Source organism: Stegodyphus dumicola, chromosome 1 (assembly GCF_044657685.1).
Source record: "Stegodyphus dumicola isolate Sdum_Otavi_A_Nest chromosome 1, ASM4465768v1".
NCBI lineage: Eukaryota > Metazoa > Arthropoda > Arachnida > Araneae > Eresidae > Stegodyphus > Stegodyphus dumicola.
The window spans coordinates 159,514,560-159,520,952 of record NC_140768.1 but is presented as its reverse complement, the minus strand read 5'-3'; the positions used below and the strand labels follow the sequence as shown (position 1 = coordinate 159,520,952).

The window sequence follows — 6,393 nt, the reverse complement described above, 5'->3', positions numbered from 1 at the left end:
GTCCGAAGATGAAGAATCTTTAGGGATCGGATTATAGGGTCCTCCGTTTAAGAGTTTATTGACACCATCGATGTAAGTGGTTTTATCCATGACGACTATCTGGCAACCTTTGTCAACATTTGAAATGATAATATCCGGGTTAGAATGAATTTCGCGCATTTTGTTGTTTGACTCCTAAATTATTACTTGTTCGGCGTGTAATTGTATCTTAATTATACGCTGGATATTTATGCTATTTATGCTACTTCAGCGGTAGACACTCTTCAGTGAAATATAAAGCATACAAATGCACATGCACAAAGACACGTCCACGGTACTCTCATGTGGGACTGTCTGTTATCTCGTGTATACCCAGCATCCCCTAGAACTAACTCATCTAGGGGGGGCTGGTATACCGCGGACGTAAGATAGAAAGTGGCTCAATTACTTCTCAACCTCTTAACTTAATATGCGAAGTGTGCACTCGAAAACACATCAGAAGCGGAGCAGCTCACCGAATGCTGAAACCGGAGATCAGATAATTAGAAAGTACCAATTGATTTCAATTTATTAAGCTTACATGTGTACATCTGTTAGAAATTTTATATGCAATAATTCAAAATAATGATTCCTACAAGGAATATAAACTGGAGATTAAATATACACCAGAGTACTTCTCGCCACGCTCATGGCTAAAGCCGCAGACATTTATTGGAATTAAAAATATATGCTTGGAGAGATAAACGGGTTCCATTTTTTAATATTTTCCAGATAATTTCAGAAAGAATACAAAGTAATGCGCATTTCAAATACCCAATTGAAAGAGGAATTCACAAAAGGAAGAAGAAAATATGGTAGTATTCTGTTTTGAGGGCCGTAAAAAAATTGCAGCGAAAATGTATGCGCAAAAGCGTCAAATCTAGCAAACGCGCCCATTTAACAGCGCGCCAAATCTAGCGTACGCGCTGATTTCAGATTGCGTAAGTTTATATAATTCTATATTTCTTAAGACGCCATTGAAATACTAGTTTAATTTTAAAATCCTTTTTCGATTTTAAATCCTTTTTTGATATCCTATGGATTTAACAATTGCCCATGACGAAAAGTCGGCAGTAGAATTTTGGGACCCTTGTAAAAAGAAGCGAACAAATAAGTGAGTGATTCTGCACTGTACCGAGAATATTTTCAAAGAAAAGGCATCATTCATTATAGAAAATTACGTTTGAACAACCAACGAGATGAAATTATGCTTTTGGGATAAGTCGGTAGCGAAATAGCGATGCAGGCATCCATTCAGTTATGTTTAGCAATTTTTATATAAATTATAATAATGATCTGAAATAGTTATTTACTCTTATGCTTCCATTCAGTCATGTTTAGCTTTTTCACATAAATTATAATAATAAAAAAGTATTATATGAAATTAACCTTTCATCTAAATTAAAACATCAATCTTAAGTAGTTATTTACTACTATATTTCCTTTCTTGCCGCAATTATTAGGGTTGCCGCAATTATTTTTGGCAGCATTGGCATCAACAATAGTTTGGCGATTTTTTACGGCCCTCGAAACCGAATAGTACCGAAAAGGTTGAAAGTTTCAATCATCGATGAAAATTCAGATATGAGAAATTGTGCACTAATTCATTTATAAGGTATTTCTCCCACTTCCCTAGCGTGCCTTCGTGGTGTAACGGTAGCACGCTGGGCCGGTATTCCAGAGGTCCGTGGTTCGATTCCCGGTGAAGGCGGTTGCATATTTTTTATCTTTTCTGCTTTCAATTAACCTAATGACTCTACACATTTATTAACAATGTATTCCCTAAAAAAGACAACATAATAGTTGTTATTTTATTTTATATTAGTATTTATTAAGAGCATACTATTTACTTGTACTATTTTATATAAAAGTATTTGTTAAACGCTCTTATTATAAGAAAATGTGACTTTGAGTCTAAAAGGTCATATTTTTATCTAAAAGGTCATAGTTAGAGTCTAAAATTTAGACAATAACTTTATCCCCTTTTTTTCGTTTGTAGAAGAAGCCATCTCGAAACAACCTTCTTTATGCAAAATGCATAAAACGGCTGGTTTTAGGAAACATTGTGTTTTACTGAAGCTTTTGAAAAGAAAGTTCTTTAACGCACACGCATGAGGAAAATTACAAAAATTTCTTTGCAGCCATCTCATGTCAGTATGAAATGTAAGTTGGATAAAAATTACTTTTGCTTTTAGGGAAAAATAATAAATTGGGTAAAAACTACTTTTATCTACAAAGGGAAAGAGCAGAAAAGCGAAATACCGTGTAAAACCTAGGAGAAAAGCCATCTTATCTAACTCCCAGTGCTTCGTAATGTGCAAATATACGATCGTGCGGAACAGCCCATCTAATCAAAAACCAGTACCCTGGATTTCCTAATATATTCATATAAATATGTTCACATAAACTGTGAAGCATTTTCAATTTCTAGCCCACGACAACTGTGCTTGTAGATTTTAGGAGACTTCGATCCAGGTGAGTACTTTTGAATATTTCTTGCTTATCAGAGTGAAAAAATTATAAAAATAATCCCAATCGAGTAGGGGGGAATTGAAATGTGTGATATACTTGTGATAGAATGCCGATAATGTGAAAAGGAAAATGACTAATATAGGATCATGTTACAAATATAAGATTTTTCCATTTCTGACTAAAAAGGAATTTCACTATCGTAATTCCGTGTATAAGGCAATCATTTTAGGAACTTTTTCAAAAGCTACATTTTGGGTATGGGCTTCTATACGCATCCGCTAATCTCGCAATCACAGAACTGCCTCCTTTTGTGTGTGTGTGTGCAGAGTGTACATATTCGAAGTAAGAGAGTACAAATTCAAAGATAATTATAACTGCTTCCTTAAACTATTTATTACACTAAGCAAATAAAGTTATTAAAGCCTTCTTTTCCAGGAACCTGACACATATATGTCCCGCACTTTCACTACTTTAAATGTGTCTCAAGAAATTTCAGTAAACTATGGAGATTTAAAATTTACTTCTTAATATGGATTAGGAAATGCAAGACCCTGTAGATTTGTTTTTCTGTTCCTTTCATTTAAAATAAGTGACTAAATGGCCATAATACTTTCGAAATTGGCCCCTATAGCTCACGGGAAAAGGTAAGGGAAAAAATATCGAAATGCGGTCGTTTACTTGCATGACATACCAAAGAATATAAATTGAAATGTGAAGCAATAAAAAATTATAAAAATAAATGCAATGAGAAAGAGTACATGAAGGAAACACGTCAGAAAAACCTTACCATCTATTTTTTGAAATTTGATTTTTGATGGTCTACTAAAGAACATAGCAAAAATAACTACCTTAAATTCTCAAATGCCAGTGTTAAGAGTTGTTGCAATTTCTCAACCAATAAGAATTTTTTCTTTCGTGCATAGTTAATGCAACTAAATACGCAGATAAAAAAACACATGTATTTCCTAATATTTTTTTTTGTTTTGTTTTTTTGTTTGTTTGTTTTTGTTTTTAACTTACTTTTCGATAACATATGGAATTCATAACTTTCATAATTATTTATACCATTTGTGCCATTACGAAAAGATGTCTCCATATATCCATATAATATAATTTATCTACAAAATAAATTTTTAAGACACCTAACCACCTAACAACAAGATTGCTACATCCTCTGTTTTATTCCTTATCTATTTACGTATTTTAAGTATCTTTACGAAATTTACTGAAGATTTCTTGAAAATTTCGCATTTTATAGAAAAATAAGAAGTTAAAAGTATATCTTTATTTATGAAACTTTCAAGATGAGATTTAGTTACTTGAATTCGGCAAAGCACACGACGGCCATTTCCTTAAGGGAGGGGATGCCTTTATGGAGGACTTTCTGAGGGAAGCTGGCACGTATGCTTCTTATTCATTTGGAAACCACGAAGACCAACTACGCATTGCAACTATTGCGTGAGATCAAGCCCGGGTCGAACTCCTAACATCCAGCGGTATACGGCCACTGGTGGAGCACTAAGGATTAGGAAATCAAACTGGAGTACAAATAGAATCCATTTAGGAATTACTTTTAAATACAAGATAAGAATGCAATGATAAATTATATATATATATATAATCCAATTAATGAAAGGAAATGGTATTATATATATACATATATAATAGCAATATAAGAGTATAAATGATAAATAAATCGACTGGAACCTGAGATCTGAAAATTTGTAATTAGCAGTCAGTGAGAACAGTCTGAATGCAGACTGTCTTGTAATCTTAAGTCTCACTGCCCGCAAAAACGAAAACAACCAGCATTAGTGCCGAAAATAAAAGTGACAAATTTTCATTATGAGGGGATATTTTACTAGCATAAGCGGATCTCCTTAAAAAACATATATATATATATATATATATATATATTATTTAGCTTTCGATATAAATAATATATATATATATATATATATATATATTATTTAGCTTTCGATATAAATAATATAAAACAATATAAATTCCATGGCCTGGCATACTCGAGGACCGAACAAAGAGCATTATTGCTGAATCATACGTTTTCACTTACGTTTTCACTTTCAAATAAATGCTATAATGCCCGAGCTCCCGAATCATCATTTCCTGATAGCAATCCAAAGCGTATCTGGAGTTGCTAAAAGACAACAAGGTGACATGAAATTCTTTTGGGCAAAGAATTCTCGCTATTTTTAAGCATCATAAGGATAGTTACAAATAGTTCTCTTCTTCCACTCCGGCATATTTTTGTTGTATATTGTCAGCTACCCTTCATTTTCAATATGCATCACATAGCTTGTTTAGATCGGCATGCTTTCATTGAAATTCGTGCTGTTTTCAATTAAGAACTATTAATTTAATAAACGATTTCGTCTCATGAAATATCAACTGAGTTTTTTCAGGCCAGTTTCTATTTCGCTATACGATTGAAGGACTGCCTAATAGGAAAGCCTTAAAATCTACTAATGACGAAAAATTGTAAAAGATCTTCTTTCCGCTTATGTACTTTACTTTGCATATTCCGATGGAATTTGTACATGCTGTCCCTAAAATATTACTGGAAATATCTGACTTTCATCGCTATTATAAAGTAAACTGATCTTAGGAGGAAACCTGACCATTTCTCGCACAGGCGGGAATAATAGCAGCACAGAAGAAAGATAAAATAAACCCTTTCATTCGTCAAGCACTTGACACAAATGGCACGTACTTCGTGCTTATAATAACACCGAAGACCGGCGGTGGAACTTGAGAATAATTTAACGATAAATTCAAAGAGAACGGCTGGGCTAACAGTTTAGTTTGAGGATAAATTAGGATGACTCAGCAACCTACGCGGCGATATATTTATTAAATGGCAGCACAGGGCGTATCAGCAACTGCGCGTAACAACAGCAAGGACAAACTAGTAACGTGTGCTGACTAGCGTAATCACGCATTGAAACACTTCTAGATTCGTTTGTATGTAAACTCTCTTCACTTTAAATTTGCATCCTGGCGAGGAAATGCGAAGGCAGAATGAGAGTTCAGGAAAAGTACCAAACTTAAAATAATTTGTTGTGTAAACTAAGGGAAGCCCTCCATTATAAAACATGTTACCTTTGAGTAAAGCATGTTACCTCTGAGACTATAAAATCTCAGTATGCATAGAGAGATTCTCGTGCCAGGTTTTCCAAGTTCGTCTGTTATGCTGAGAATATCGTGTTACCTAAACGATATTTTCCGGCTCTTTGAGATATCCATCCATCCATCCATTTTGCTATGGCCGGTGTGCAGCTAGTAAATGCCGCTTTACCGGCTCCTGATGTGTGGTGGCACCTGAAATCAGTAGTTCTTACAGGTAGGTGGTGGTGACTAAAGGTCAGGAGAAAAGGGGGTGACCCTGCGTCACAGAATGAAAACCAGACTTATTGGAAAACGCGGTGGTGGGAAAGCATTGTCTTTTCCTGATAATTTCCTAATAATATATAAGATTGAGGAGAAATACATAGTATAAAAATTTGCATAAATTGATAAAGTCTCTTTGAGATAAGGTCCTGTATGGACGCTTAGCGATGAAGACTTGTCATGTGAGCTCAAGTCAGATGCTGATTGGAGGTGCAAGGAAAGAGGAGTGACCGGTTGTCACGTGTGCAGTAGCAGGCTGTCTGATACGAGCGCTTGGAAGTACACCCTGAGTTGGATTTAATACATAATATACAATAATTTTTTAAAGTAATAAAGTATAGATGAAAGAGAAAAACTATATACAATTTAGGAAAACATTTCAATTTCATGAATAAGTCATCTAAGTTAGAACATTTTCTGCCATACGCAGTTTATGTGGCATTAACGTCAGGTGAAGCTCATACTTCATAAATAAGGTAGAACGTACTGAATATT

General features: G+C 34.4%; 1 protein-coding gene across 1 annotated transcript in view; it reads left to right on the top strand.

Annotated features, from left to right (window-relative positions):
- The first annotated feature begins 2,381 nt into the window (after window positions 1-2,381).
- Window positions 2,382-6,393, top strand: part of LOC118200981 (uncharacterized) — a 54,109-nt gene continuing 50,097 nt past the window's right edge. The window contains exon 1 of the mRNA XM_085822705.1: window positions 2,382-2,493. The gene's annotated coding sequence lies outside the window, so the exon portion shown is untranslated. The remainder of the gene's footprint in view (window positions 2,494-6,393) is intronic.